Source organism: Lasioglossum baleicum, chromosome 8 (genome assembly GCF_051020765.1).
Source record: "Lasioglossum baleicum chromosome 8, iyLasBale1, whole genome shotgun sequence".
NCBI classification, from domain to species: domain Eukaryota; kingdom Metazoa; phylum Arthropoda; class Insecta; order Hymenoptera; family Halictidae; genus Lasioglossum; species Lasioglossum baleicum.
The window spans coordinates 6,303,402-6,319,972 of NC_134936.1; the positions used below are offsets into that span (position 1 = coordinate 6,303,402).

Consider the following 16,571-nt stretch of genomic DNA (forward strand, 5'->3'; position numbering starts at 1 on the left):
TTTCAGTCACCAGCAATCGTAACAATATAAATTGAGTGCGTTCAACCGTGTGTTCGTAACAATTGTGCATTGCGCAGCGTCGGTTTGCACAGGTTTTTACTAAGAATCTGACTGACATGCAACGTAACAAATATTTACATATAATATATTCATATACAGGGTGTCTCAAAAAATGACTTCAAATAACTTCAGGAATCAACCATTTCAAGAAAATACAAAATTTTTGGGTCACCCTGTAAAAATCAATAGGTAATAAGTAATCTTTGTCACTCTTACTGTTAATAAAGTGAATCGATATAATTAAAAAAAGAAGTAGCACTAGAGAACAAACATAATTAAGTTAATTGTAAGCGTTCAGATATACCTAACGACTTCATGCAAAATAAAAATTGCAAGAAACAGTGACCATATAGAACATTCTTTAACGATCTTAATAAGTTGAAAACAATATATTACAGTAAATCCTCTACAAACACAAAAGCCTCGGGGAGATTCGTTTGCAATTATCGTAGATGAGACACTATTTTTTGTAGCTTCAAAGGCCGAACCGAACGTAGAGAAGGTCAGCGACTTTCCGCGTCTCTTTCTTTCCCATACGCTGCCCTTCCTTGCGCCCGAAACGTTCATCGTCAATTAAACCATTAAATACGGTTGAAATTATATCGTGTTTGGTCTTATTTTAATCAGAAAAATGCCACAGATATACAGGGTGACTCCGAAGAAACAGAACACCTAAATATCTCCGTTAATTTTCGTTGTACAAAAACACTTCTTAGTGCAAAGTTGCACTGTTTGAAGTGCTACATGTAACGGTGTAAGAGAAGAAATTTTTGAGGTCATTTTTTTACAAGATTTCAAGGTCATTGATATTCTTTAAAATGGAATGAGGTATTTTTAATACATCAAGCGATGCAGCTGGACATTCGTTATAAAAAAGTACTAACCCATGTATGTCGAAAAGTTAGTAGTTCACGAGATATTTCAATTTAAATCACTCTAAAACACCATTACTGTCGTACGAAGACGTTAGCGTTTACTTGCCAGAGTAAATTGAAGAGTTGAAATTGAAATTGAAAAATTGACGTTGAAAATGAAATTGAAGATTTGAAATTAACGAATTGAAATTTAAAAATTGACGTTGAAATTGAAAAATTGAAATTGAAGAGCTGAAATTGAAAAAATTGAAGTTGAAATGGAAGAGTTGAAATTGAAGTTGAAATGGGAGAGATAAATTTGAAGTTGAAATTAAAGTTGAAATGGAAAAATTGAAGTTGAAGAGTTGATATTCAAATTGAAGTTGAAATGGAAAATTTGATGTCGAAATTGAAATTGAAGAGTTGAAATTAACGAATTGAAATTGAAAAATTGAAGTTGAAATTGAAGAGTTGAAATTAACGAAATGAAATTGAAAAATTGAAGTTGGAATGGAAGAGTAGAAATTGAAGTTGAAATGGAAGAGTTAAAATTGAAGTTGAAATGGAAGAGTTAAAATTGAAGTTGAAATTGAAAAATTGACATTGACATTGAAATTGATGTTAGCGTATACTTACTTGTGTAACGTCTTAGTGCAACAGTAATGGTGTTTTAGAGGAATTTAAATTGAAATATCTCGTGAACTACTAACTTTTCGACGTACATAGGTTAGTACTTTTTTTATAACGAATGTCCAATTGCATCGATTGATCTATTAAAAAATACCTCATTCCATTTAAAAAAATATCGATGACCTTGAAATCTCATAAAAAAATGACCTCAAAAATTTTTTCCCTTACACCGTTACATGTGGCCTTTCAAACAGTGTAATTTTGTCCTAAGCAGTTTTTTTGTACAACGAAAAGTAACGGAGATGTTTAAGTGTTCTGTTTCTTCGGACTCACCATGTATTGGTGAAAGTTTCATAAAAAAAATAAGTAATAATATAAAAGATTTTATATTGGTATTACATTGTGAGGACGCACGGGCCTTTGAACTGTGCCGGCGACTTTGGCTCTCTGCGTCGCATTAGTAGTGGTTCACACCGATATACCCGAGCCGAGGTCAGCTTACAGTGAAGGGGATATATTTTTTGCGTTTATCGTGTACGGCCTTTTTGCCTTTTTTATAGAGAATTTATTGTAACAGTCTGAAATTCTTGCAATGTTTCTATCGTTTTATGTTTTGCACCAACTTGTTTTTGTCATAAATGGATAAACTCCGCCGTCTACTAATGACATTTATTCTAAACTCTTACAAAGGCTGTTTATATCGATATTAAACTATCTACTGCAGTTTCGCTTCGATATAAGATGATGGCTCCGGGCGGCTTTCGACGTATTTCAGATGAGGGTGCCTACGCGGCGTGACTTGGTACTACAAACTTCACTACCATGCCGAATCACTCGTGCCGTACAGGAGAAATATATCAGCCTATACTACTGCTGCAACGATAGCCTTAAATTTTAAGTAGTATTAGTACCAGAAGGACGTACTCTCCCCTATGCGGCTTAGGAAGCTGCACCGGTGCGCGTGAACAATCAGTTTCCCAAGCCTGGGCTACATTAATATTTTGACTGCGATGTCTACCATACGTGGGTGACATAATTCTTCATCCCCCTGTATCCCTAATGTCAATATCCATCATTTTGTACAAGGTACAATAACATTGTACTTCGTAGCTCCATACTTTTTTCCCCTCGAGTGTAAATCGACAGTATCATTATTATGCATTTATGAAGAAATTGGTTGAGCGAAATATAAGACGGTAAAAGATTTAACAAATTCAAGAATGTTGCAATGTCAAAAAGTCGTTAAGGGATAAAATTAATTTTTAAAACATTTTTATTTTGCATGAAGATCCGCAGTCTAATAATTATCCAACGAAGCAAAAATTTCTTATGCATTTGTGCGATGTAACCAAAATAGTTAGGAACGAAGGAGGAAGAACATTCTTACTAGACTACAGTTTTCATTCATTACCTCGTATCTCTGATAGTTTTGTTGCAGGATCTGCCTCTATACGATACATTTTAAATTTACATTTCAACAAGAAGACCGAGCGCATTAATATCTTTCCGATCCACAATGTACCATTCGCATCCGTGCGTTCCACTTCGCCGCAGGATCCTCGGGAGCTGGTCTCGGAAATTGCCGAAACCCCGCACGCCTGGTAATTCCCGTAGAATAAGGAAAACGAAACGAAACAAAATAAAACGGAACAATCGAGAGCCGGGGCGCGTAACAAATAGTAAGTAGCAGCAGGCAGACCGAGAGAGATAGAGTGAGGGAGAGAAATAGATGAGTATCCGTTGGATCGCAGTGAAACGGTATGGTAAAAGGCAACCGTAGAGCAGCGGATTCCCCTTTGGTTCGGTGTTCCGGTGTGTCCTGAGTTCCAGGGTCTGTCGGACGCAGGAATAAAGAGATAATCAGTAGCAGAAGACTCGGGGGGAAAAAATCGGCGGTGAAAACGCAACTCTCGCAACAGCGTTCACTTTGAAGCGGCGCGACGCGGCGTCGGCGGCGTGCGGGCCGTTGCCGTCGCGAAGACTACCCTTACGCATACGCATTCGAGACTCTGCGCGCGCCTCTGTTTTCCCCACCCTTACTGCAACAGCACACCACCCCTTCGCAGTCACCGTCGTCTTCCGACGGAATCGGCGACTTGGTTCGAGGTCAGTTCAGTCCGCGCACGAGTCGAGGCAGTTCGAAGCCCCACATCTCGTCCTGACGGCACGGGACACCGAGAGACCGAAAGAACCGCGACAGAGAAACGGGCAACGATGACCTTTTGGTTGTGTCGGGTGGTGGCACGGTGAGAATCAACCGGTAACCGAGTTTCCCCACGAGACACCGCGGGGACACCTAGCCAGCCAGTTGCTAGCGCGAGATAGGCTTCGAGACCCCCTCCTGGTCACGGAAAAGATTGGACACCCGGCTTCGTCGAGGACCTCGCCGAGGCGGAAACTAGTGTCCACTGTGTGCCAGTGCAGCTCGACCAGCGCCATCGCCACCGCCAGCATCGACATGGAGGATACGGAAGCGGAATAGTATCGTTGAGATGCCGCAAAGGAGTCTCGAGACATGAAGAGAGCGCGACCGAGGGTAAGTAGGTTTTATTGTCCCTTCTGACGGTATCGTTCCGTCCTCTCGAGTGAACTGCTGCCCCGAGGGGCTGCCCGTTACCAAAGTCTCCGCTACGGAGTAGTTTCCTTCGCAGACTAATTATATTCCCGTCTTCTTACGAGTAATTACTCGATGAATGTTCCCTCGTCGGGGACATCCTCTGGCAAACAGAGGGCTATATATACATATATATATATGTATACACATATTTCTTTGTTCGGAGAATCTCCATTCATTCGACGCGATTATCTTCCGCCCGGCGCGATTTTATCACGGATTCACCGAAATTGAAAATTAACGAGCGTTTCCTGGTAGGAGCGAGCTGCTCAGGCGACCGCTGATTCGTATTCTCGCGTGGTGCGCTGCCCGAGGAACTTTATTCCTCTCCCGGTAACCCGATAGCTACGTGGAGGGAATGTTTTATCAATGGTACAATACTTTTTAATACGTATCTCTTCCTGGTCGTTGCGTTTCGGCTCGATCGAACAGCCACTTAGCGGAGTAAGCGCTGTCAGGAGATTCCGCGATGCAGGAAACTTTCCGAGAAGTCGATGACTGCCCGTATCCCTATCAATCTTCGCGTAAACCACTGGTTCGATGCACTTCGGTCGGCGTGTACCCCGGTTTTCCTTACCACCGACTACTCGGCCACGTCCCCCCATCCACCGCTCGCATAAAGTATTTTCGTTCATTGATTTATCGGATTCACCAGTTTCTCGCTTTCTCGCTCAATTGCCGTCGCTTCCCTGCCCGTGCCCGTGCTCTCGTGCCCGCCCCCGCGAGCCTTTTTGGTTCGATTTTGTCGGTGCTTCAACAACCTAGTCTCTCCTGACTGCTTCCTCCTCCCTTTCTTTCCTTTCCTTTCTTTCCTACCTTGCCCTCTTTCTTTTTCGCTCTTCTCTCTCTCTCTCCCTCCCTCGTTTCCTCCCTCCCTCCCTCATTCCATTCGCGCGTTCGTCATTCCTCGGTTTTCTCCTCGCCATTTCTTTTTCATCGAAGACGGAATCGCGGTTGGAATGTCGTTGGGCGTACCAGAGACTGCTTATCGGCGTTTCGTGCACGCAGACTATCGATTCCCGCGACAAGGGGTCGACTGATACTGCCGCCGCTCAGGCTTACTTGTAGACCAGCCTGCACGAGCTGGTAAAACGTTTCTGCTTCGCTCCGCTACGCTCTGCTCCACTCCGCTCGTCGTTCCGTTCATCGTCGGGCTCGTGACAGCGTGCGGCTGGCTTGCCTTCGCATACGCGCACACTGTCATGGTGGTCAACAACCTTTTCGAATGATGTCAACCTTCCCCTGGTTGCCCCAACCGCAGAGTCGCTTTCGACGGAGTTCAGGGCAGCTTTTCTGGTAGTGGGGGTGGTAGAACGGGGGCGGGAACAGAGGAGGGTGGGACTATGAGAAGCTTTTCCCTCGGCTGCCACGAGAAACACAGGTACGCGAGCACGTCGTGATTTTGCTAATCGATGTTAGGCAGTTTGGCTGTCGGCGCCGTGTGCACGGCTCTCTCTCTCTCTCTTTCTCCCTCCCTCTCTCTCTCTCTCTCTCTCTCTCGCAATCTCTTGTTTAGAAAAATCCTCCTAACCGGCTATGCGGCTACCGGAGTTTCGAAAGTTCGAGAATTTGGCGGTTCGAATCCTGGACTGATCAGGCTACCACGGCCGCGAGACCCTCGCCGGCCGACGTCGATATACTTGTTAACCCCATTACGCACGGGTCATTAGGCTGTTGCGTGTGAAATCTTTGATTTTCTACCTCTTCACCTGATGATGGCCAGCTCATTCGTTATTCCAGTTCGTTAACGCTTTTTAGAATAAACAGAGCAATAAAATGGAATAGAATGGAACTTTTTTGTGGACTTTGGAATGCGGATGATTGATATATCGAAACTTGTTGTTCCCCTTGTTATAAATCCTTCATTTTCATCGACATTACAATCTTCTATAATTAATTAGACTGCAGATTTCTATGCAAAATAAAAATTGTCTGCATCAATTGAATGATCTTTGATTTTTAACCTTTTCACCTGATGATTGCCAGCTCATTCGTTATTCAAGATCGTCAGCACTTTTTAGAATTAATCAAGGAGTGCAATCAAATTTTGTCACGTAAAGTTTCATTTTCAATAGACTGAATGGAACATTTGTCTTGTTCGTGGACTTTGGAGTGCGGATGATTGATATACCTAAACTTGTTGTTCCACTTGTTATAAATCCTTCATTTTCATCGACATTACGATCTTCTAATTAATTAGACTGCAGATTTTTATACAAAACAAAAATTGTCTGCATCTTGACCATGTGTTATGGCAATGTCCTACCTTTGATGAACAGAGATTGGAATTTATCAAACAATTACAGAAACTGCATTTTTTTCTTCCGCTTTCATGCAATGGTCTATTCTCCAGACCTACGGTGGAAATATGCAAAATAAGTTACTCGTTTTTGAAGGCCTGTGATTTAAAAGTTTAAGATAACGGTACATCTTTAAAACTACTTGAGTATTGACCGACGTTTATTTATATTTTGTATTGTATTATAAAAAGTATCACAATGTATTGAAAACTTATGTATTGCAAAATAATCTCTACCTAGCGATTCAAATTGTATTGAATAAAAAAAAAAGTAAAAAATTGCAAAGACAGGGGTGAAACAATGATCTTAACAATTTGGAAATAACGTAATGAATCTTTGATTTTGAAGCTTTCCACCTGATGATGACCAGTTCGTTCGTTATTCAAGATCGTCAGGACTTTGTAGAATAAATCAAAGAGTGCAATCAAATTTCGTCACGTAAAGTTTCATTTTCAAGAGACTGAATGGAACATTTGTCTTCTTCGTAGACTTTGAAGTGCGGATGATTGATATACCTAAACTTGTTGTTCCTCTTGTTATAAATCCTTCATTTTCATCGACATTACGATCTTCTAATTAATTAGACTGCAGATTTTTATGAAAAATAAAAATTTGTCTGCATCAATTTCAAAGACAGGGGTGAAACAATGATCTTGACAATTTGGAAATAACGTAATGAATGATCTTTGTTTTTCAAGCTTTCCACCTGATGATGACCAGTTCGTTCATTATTCAAGATCGTCAGCACTTTTTAGAATAAATCGAAGAGTGCAATAAAATGTTGTCACGTGAAGTCTCAATTTGTCGAGAGACTGAATGGAACATTTGTCTTCTTCGTGGATTTTTGAGTACGGGTGATTGATATGCTTAGGTATAGTTTAGACTCGCTGTTTCTATTGTTATAAATCCTTTTTTTCATCGACATCTTCTAATTAATGAGACTGCAGATTTTTATGAAAAATGAAAATTGTTTGCATCAATTACAAACGATAGGGTTAAAACAATGATCTTAACAAGTTGGAAATAACGTGATGAATGATCTTTGATTTTTAACCTTTTCACCTGATGATGACCAGTTCGTTCGTTATTCGAGATCGTCAGGACTTTGTAGAATAAATCAAAAAGTGCAATCAAATTTCGTCACGTAAAGTTTCATTTTCAAGGGACTGAATGGAACATTTGTCTTCTTCGTAGACTTTGAAGTGCGGATGATTGATATATCTAAACTTGTTGTTCCACTTGTTATAAATCCTTCATTTTCATCGACATTACGATCTTCTAATTAATTAGACTGCAGATTTTTATACAAAATAAAAATTGTCTGCATCAATTTCAAAGACAGGGGTGAAACAATGATCTTGACAATTTGGAAATAACGTAATGAATGATCTTTGTTTTTCAAGCTTTCCACCTGATGATGACCAGTTCGTTCATTATTCAAGATCGTCAGCACTTTTTAGAATAAATCGAAGAGTGCAATGAAATGTTGTCACGTGAAGTCTCAATTTTTCGAGAGACTGAATGGGACATTTGTCTTCTTCGTGGACTTTTCTTTCGTCGACATTACGATCTTCTAGTTAATTAGACTGCGGATTTTTACACGAAATAAAAACTGTCTGCATCAGTTGCAAAAGGTTATTTTCATCTTAACAAGTTGGAAATAATGGAACGAATGATCTTTGATTTTTAACCTTTAACCTGAGGATGGACAGTTCGTTAGCACTTTTTAGAAGCTTCTCGTTTTCCTCGTAGCTTAACGAATAACTGATTCGCTGCAATTCTTTAGGCTATATGTTCCTCTAGCTTAGAGGCGCGACTGGAGACACTGTTATCGATAAATATAAATACTTTGATATATCGATCATTAAGGTATCGTTAAAGCGCTTAAAGGCAATAATCGTCAAAATAATGTGCCAGGCATAATTATTTGAATTAGGTCTGTGTTAGGTCGTTGCATATGTACTGTTCGATAGCAGAATGAAGCAGAATATTCTGAAGCGGTTTAATTAAGAAATTCTATTATCATTGACGGGTTTATTCTACATCGTGTCGAGGTACAAAGCTGGTCTTTGATGTCCCATTGTTTTTATACGAGTGGAAGAATAAACATATTAACGACGGCATTAAATAACTAAAAAAACTCAATTTTTTATCGTGATTCAAAAGAGGAATTTCTCGTTCGTTGACGGAATATGTTGATCTTTGGACTGCGGATTTTATGTAACTTCAAACAATACACAGATTAAAGGAATTTTGGAATATCGCGATCGACAGGAACAACTGATTAAAAAGTCTGTTGATTAAAATGGAGCTTCCTGGTATTAATGAGCTTTAGTTAAAAAATGGTTGGGATCCATTAACGTTATTGTTAAAAATTGGCCAGTTCGTATGCAACCACCTAATAATACCTACATTGTTACAAACGACGGTGAAATTTTTGTCGTCCCAATTTGGCTTGTCTTTGATTGCGTCTTTGTAACCGTTCATAATTGAAAAACCACCGAGTCAACACGTTGACTGCCGAACAATCAGCCGCAAAAATGTCCCAAAATCACAGTGAATTCAATCATTGTGATCCAAACTGCAGAATTCTTGCACTCATTCTTGAACCTATGGAGGAAACTAATTTCTAGAGATAGACTACGAAGAATCGTGTCACCCGTGTATGACCGACGTGGCAGTCAACGTATTGAAAGGTTAACAGTAACGGTAAACACACACCGCTAGACTGCAGATTTTTATGCATTTATGAAGAAATTGGCTGGGTGAAATATAAAACAGTTAAAGATTAGGAAAATCTATGAATAGTGTTATAATTAGATTCCGGATGTTTATGCAAAATGAGAAGTTTCTGAATCAATTGCAAGAGCAGAAGCGCAGAAGAGCAGAAGAGAAGAATTTTATAATCTTCATTAACAATTTTAATGTGATGAAAATAATATAATAATACTCTCACAAAATCTTTTAATATTTTCACTGTTTTAAATTGCACTTGCTCATTTTTGTTATAAATGCCTAAAATCCGGAGTCACTTTATAATGTTTTCAATCTGAAAAATCTATTAAGAGGGGATGTGAATTTTTATTCAACTCCTGCTGTCCACAACTGTTGCAAAATATTTATATTTTGCATATACATACATATATTCACAGTCTACACATTACTTTTCCATGCATTTACCGCATTTCGAGTAAATATCACATGATGCTATCGTCAATATGTAAATTTTTGCATTAATATAAGAAGGATACATGATAATCATATTCATTGACATTGACATAAACTGTATTTGAGGTGAAGTGAAATGAAAACTGAAGATAGGACCTTAGATATCAGCTTTGTACTTTAACACGGTCACTGTCTACCTCTTTAACATCCCCCATAACATTGAAATTTAAATGTTCAAATGAAAATTAAATTTAAAAAATTGAAAATTCAAGCTTATTTGTCATTTTCACATTATGCTTCACACTCTTCATATACTTCACATTTTCACATTATTCACATTATAAGATGGACGCCTTTAATATTCAAGCATATGTTGATAGACTCCCTTAATTATCCAAGCATATGTTATTAATAAAAATCACACAAAATCTAAATAAATTCATACATATAATAAACTCAACAATACATACTAACCACTTTCAATGCTTGGAAGGTTTAGTGTTAATTGACCTCTCTCAATCGCAAATATCCTCTACAGACAATTAAAATCAAATAAGGTGCTAGTTGTTCTGAAATACACGTGAACAGGATTTAAATACTTATTTAGGATTTAAAGGATTTATAGAATACTCTGAACTGTATTTACCAATTATGGTATGCCAATGTAACAATTACAAATAGTTTAGAAATACGTTTGTGAAAATTTGAAACATTTGCAACTTTGCATAACAACCAACGCGTTTCAAGAACACATCTCAAAGCACAATTTGACTAGATGTTCCCATCACGTTCAAACTTTTAAAAAGCAAGCACTTTTTTCGCAAAAAAATAACTACGTTCTCTTCCAGACAAGCATTTTTGAATTTCTGAACATATGTTTTATGTTTGTTCAGACAAATAACTGCATTATAGTCTCGAGGAACAATTTTTTGAGACATTCCCGTAACCGTTAAAAATTAAACATCTGTGTTAGTGTTAGAAAAAATACTAATACATGCAATATAAAAATTGAAAATTGATATGTAAAATTTAGAATCTACCTGTTTAACCGTTGAAGAAATTTTCGGAAACCACCTGCCGTTTGCCTTCACAAAAGAGAGAAAAATTTGTTTTCACATTTATAAGGGATAGTCGATGCGTCTAATATCCATTTCAATACAAAGCTGACACGCGCGGACCATACATCAGCGTAGATTTTCATGAATTCCCCGCATGTTTCGTATTGTAACACGTGCATTACTTATAAAGTAGATTTGCCATCGATCACGCATTTCTCGCAACCATAAGTACTGTAACTTCTTGAAGTGTCATTCCCTTCTATTATCGCCTATGATAACCAAATGTAAATAACAAATTGGTAGATTTCGCTTGCTATCGAATTCTCGCAGACGTTTTGCCAGGATAGATCGCGGACGAATAAATCAAAGAGAGCAATAAAATTTTGTCACGCGAAGTTTCATTTTCGAGAGACTGAATGGAACATTTGTCTTCTTCGTGGATTTTGGAATGCGGATGATTGATATGCCCAAACTTGCTATTTCTATTGTTACAAACCCTTTTTTTCATCGACATCTTCTAATTAATTAGACTGCAGATTTTTATGCAAAATAAAAATTGTCTGCATCAATTGCAAAAGATAGGGGTGAAACAAAACAATATTTATTTGTCAATGATCTTAACAAGTCGGAGATAACGTAACGAATGATCGAAAATTCTTTGAATATTTTTATAATTCTAACATAAAACTCGCAATCTGTAATAGCAAATGCAAATGCATAAATCGAAAATAGATAAAAAAAATTGGGACCTAAACAGAAATTTGTTTTGTCATTAGAGGATTTTGAAAATAGAATTTTTATTTTGCATATTGCATATGTTTTGTATAAGTGCGTATTTCTTGCATAAGTGCATATTTCTTGCATAAATTTTGCATAAATGCATAAATTTTGTAGAAATATTATTTAGAGCCTTTTCTAAATGTTACCTGAGGCCATGAAGAAATTGGAAACAATAGGATTACCTCTAACGAAATCTATAGATTTGGTAACTAAAGTTATAGAAAATTTAAAAATTATACCCGATGATTATGGAGAAAAGGTTACACATAAAATGGAATCTGTATTGAAACGAAATGTACACTTTAATGTATTATTAAAAATAAGCAAGATTTTGAAGGGTAAACACGTTGAAGGACCACGAGAGGTTCTGGCCATCATTGGGGTAAATTTAAATATGCCCCTATAACATCATGTGATGTAGAACGCTCTTTTTCAGCGTATAAATTAATTTTAACAGACAAGAGGCATCAATTTACAATCGACACTATAGAAAAAACTATTGTTGTATATTGTAATTTCAATTATAATAAATAAAACAATAAAATAATTACTATTTTACAGATCGGTACATGCCTTCTCTATACATATATTTAGCATATATATAATACCTTGCATACATCTTGCATATATTTTGCATATTTCGACATATTATAAATGCATAAAGATCCGCAGTCTAGTAATAATCAATATCGGTAAAAAACATTTGCATTAAATTATCAATGTCATTCTGAAGATTTAGAAAAGTATAATTAATTAACACTTTACCTACCGGAAGCCTATTAATAAGATTTTCAATAATTGTGCTGTACCGAAATTTTTTTCTACATTGCAATCTTGAATGAAACTATTAGATGATTTTTATGGAGGGTGACTTGGTAGTTCACAATGAAAATTGCTGTTGCTATTGAATCAAAATTATACAATAATCACCGGTCGGTAATGTGTTAACATTAATATAATGACGCGTTGACAATAATGATATTACTAGACTGCGAATTTTATGCAATTACGACAAAAATGGTGGGACACAAAACTGTGAGGACATTAGTAGAATTTATGACTACCGTTACACTATTTCCAGTTCATTGAAATTATTAAAAGAAAATATATCTTTTTATAAAACCTCTGTTTCTTACAATAAAGTGAGACAATTTTTCATAAACATGAACAGTTTACCAGCGACAGTCTTTTTGATCTACAAGCAAAATTACCTGCTTATTTCAAATACGACAGAAGTTTCCCTCCAACCTGATATAATAAAAATCGCAGAGAATCTAAATAAATTGTGTTATTCTTATACAGAGTGTCCCACGTAACACTTCTCACGATTTTTCAAGTACTTGCGATAATCTGAAACAAAATATTTTCAACAAAAGTTGCTCAGTTTTCGATTGGCTATACATTGCAATAAAAAAAGTTCGAAAATCTTTTCAGTATTATCAAGGCCCCCTTCATTGTTTTAAATGGCACTTGGTATTGTTAACTTAACGGTATTATAGTCCGTATCAAGACGAATTCAACGACCTAGTGTACCATGACCTTCGAATGACCTTGAAGTACCATTTTAAAAAATGAAGGTGGCCTTGACAATATTTAAAAAGAATATTTTCGAACTTTTATTATTGCAATGTGTAGCCAATCGAAAACTGATCGACTTTTGTTTAAAATATTTTTTTGTCAGATTATCACAACCACTTTATTAGTCCAGTCAACGAAAAGTTGTTGAGGGAAATGGAAGGAACACAATTTTTAACTTTGAGTCTTTGTTTGGACTAGTTAGGAGGTAAACATACTAAAAGGAGGTGAGCGGGGTGTAGGGGGCACGTAGAACGTCCCCTTTTTCGGTTCTCCGCTTATATCTCGAAAACTATGGGTCCTAGCGATAAGACCATTCCATACAATGTTAAAGCTGACAAAATGTGCCACAGGATTGATTGGATTCAGTTTTTCGCTGTCTCGCATAGTTTCCGAGATATCCGCGTTCAAAGTTCACTAATTGTGAGAAAGAAATTTTTGCCTTATTTGACTAGCTAACTCTTCAGCACAATTAGTGAACTTTGAGCGCGGATATCTCGGAAACAATGCGTCCTAGCGATAAGATCATTCTATACAAAATTAAAGCTGACAAAATGTGCCACAAGATTGATTGAATTCAGTTTTTCGCTATCTCGCATAGTTTCCGAGATATCCGCGCTCAAATTTCACTAATTATGCTGAAGAGTTAGCTAATCAAATAAGGCAAAAATTTCTTTTCCACAATTGGTGAACTTTGAGCGCGGATATCTCGGAAACTATGCGAGGTAGCGAAAAACTGAATGCAATCAATCTTATAGCACATTTTGTCAGCTTTAATTTTGTATGGAATGGTATTATTGCTAGGACACATAGTTTCCGAGATATAAGCGGAAAACTGAAAAAGGTGACTTCTACGTGCCCCCCAGTACCCTGCTCACCTCCTAGGAGTAGGGACTTTTAGTATGTTTACCTCCTAACTGGTCCAAACAAAGTCCCAAAGTTAAAAATTGTGTTCCTTCCATTTCCCTCTACGCCCCCCTTATGATTCATTGACTGGATTATATTGAAAAATCGTGAAAATTGTTACGTGGGGCACACTGTATACATATAGACAGCGAATCTTTATGCAAAATAAACATTTGCTACCTGAATTACAACAAACTGGAGTAAAATAGAAATTTATTTTCTCTCTTAATATGTTTAACAGTCTGATAATATTTTTATATTCTTTTAATGTCTGTGCTGTTTTGAATTACACCTAGTCGTTTTTGTCATAAATGCATAAAATCCGCTGTCTACTTGCAAAGCAATGTATCCATTTTTAGAGCTCGTTAGGTTCAGTGATAAAATTGGTAGTACGTGTTTGTAGCCGATCAAAATCCTTGTAGACTAGCGGGAACACAATTTATTAATATTCACCAAAAAACAAAGCGTAGTTATAGTTTATATCCAATTCACCGAAAGCATTGGCGAAGCCAATAAAATGTTATTCGGTTTTTGTTTCGAAGCGCTCCTATAAAAATGCAAATTTGCACAAGGTTTCGCAGTCTACGTAATCAGTAACGAAGAGAGGCGCAACCTAAGCTGCATTCCACCGTGCACGCGCATTAGACGAATATTGAAATTCAATTTTCTTAAAAAGTGAGGTTTCCACGAAATAATTTCGTTCAGCTTTTTGCACGTAGAGAAAACTCTCGCGGAGTATGTTTAAGTGTGAAAGGAGTATTAAACGGTGATCACTAAAATTATTATGTTATTAACGCCATTAAGTTGAATGTAAAACGTCGATTCGGGCGAGGTATCGATTTTAGGAAAATGAAATTCAGATATCCGCCCCGGGGACGTATGCCAATGAATACAATTTGACTGGTACGAGTCTGTATATCACTTGTCACTTCTATTTATGAATTCATTTAGAGAGATCATTAATAATTTTGCACACCCCATGAAAGGTTTTATTGGTTCATTTTCGGTAAACAGCTAAATGTAATTTACAGTAATGTCGCGATATTTTTCCAACGGAGGGATATTGTGTAAAGACATTTTTTTTATGACTGCATCTACATCGCCGAGAGTACAAACGAAAACCGAACGTAGAAAAGGACAGCATGTAAATACGGGTCGCGCGGCCGAAACGTATCGGTGTGAATCACTACCAATCGAATTACAAAACTTCTTTACTTTTCATTATTTTTTTATGGGACTTTCATCAACTAATTTCTGGCATTTTCTGATTAAAATGACACCAAACACGATATAATTTCAACTGTATTTAGTGGTTTAAAAGTGGAATCAAATGAAATCTTATTTTCAGTGACAGTAGCCCTTGTAGATCTGAAATAAATGAAAATTGTACTAAATTCCGTCGAATATTTTTTGAACATTTTTAAAAGCCATAAGAATGCATAAAAATCCGTAACCCATAAATGCATAACCCATATAAAAGATTTCATAGTTTTTGAATAATTTTGGAGAACTCCCGTTTATCATAGCTCGTAGTTATAGTTACAAAGTTACTCTACAGTTAGCTATAGTTGTACTTATAGTTATAAATAGTTAATAAAAAATGTACTGCTTTATACGAAGCAGTACAAACAAGAATTTATTTATTTAATCAGTTTTTTATTTGGTTTTCAGCCACATAATTTACAAATCTTAACAGTTGTCCGATATAAAAAGTAATATATTACAGTTCTCGGAAATAATAACAAGTATAGACTAAAAGAGAATGCATCGAAGTGAAAACTTATCGAGATGAAACTTTCAGTGGAGAATAATTCTCGCAGAAATATTTGACAAGTAATTTTTTCTAGCTGTCGATGTTCGTGACAAATGAATGAAAACTCTCACACGTGAAGATGAGAAACATAGTTGATGAAACTACAGTATGAGAGAAAGCATTATAAACGAGAAACATATTTATTGTTCAATAAGAAATTCAGCTGAGAGAAATTGTGAAAATAAAAGCTCTTTCATGTAACATATTCAATCCTACAGTTAAATATGAACCTTTGTATGTTTATATAAGACTAGCTTTTGCCCGCAGCTTCGCTCGCATAGAAAACCGTTTAATGTCCTCGGAAATTGATATTGTTTCTCCATAAAACCTTTTAACCCCCCATTCACCCCTATAGAGTTTTAATTTTATGTTATGCCGCCATCTTAGATTTCAAACCCCCTTTTCACCCCTTAGGGGATCAATTTTTTAAAATGCCGGAACAGGTGTTTGATTAATTATATCAAAGAGCATTAAGACCAAGTTTCAAGCAAATCCGACCACAAATAAAATATTCCTCATACAAACTTTGCAACCCCTTTTCACCCCCTCGGGGGTTGAATTTTTTGAAATGCCGAAACAGGTGTTTGATTAATTATATCAAAGAGCATTAAGACCACGTATGAAGTAAATATACAAACGTTATTACAATCCCTTTTCACCCCCTTGGAGGTTGAATTTCGGAATATCCTTTCTTATCCCTTGTATAGATCACATAAAGGAAACCTCTGTGCAAAATTTCAGCTTTTTCTAGGTCCAAGGGTTTAGCCTGGGCGTTGATCAGTGAATGAGTCAGCACTGCATTTTTATATATAG

The 16,571-nt window shown here is 36.9% G+C and overlaps 1 protein-coding gene across 3 annotated transcripts in view; it reads left to right on the forward strand.

The window, feature by feature from the left end:
- The first annotated feature begins 3,596 nt into the window (after window positions 1-3,596).
- The window catches only part of LOC143211318 (potassium voltage-gated channel protein Shaw), a 163,043-nt gene continuing 150,068 nt past the window's right edge, over window positions 3,597-16,571 (forward strand). For 2 of the 3 annotated variants that reach the window (XM_076428846.1, XM_076428849.1), the window contains exon 1: window positions 3,597-4,080. The gene's annotated coding sequence lies outside the window, so the exon portion shown is untranslated. The remainder of the gene's footprint in view (window positions 4,081-16,571) is intronic. The other variant, XM_076428847.1, reaches the window with a different exon arrangement.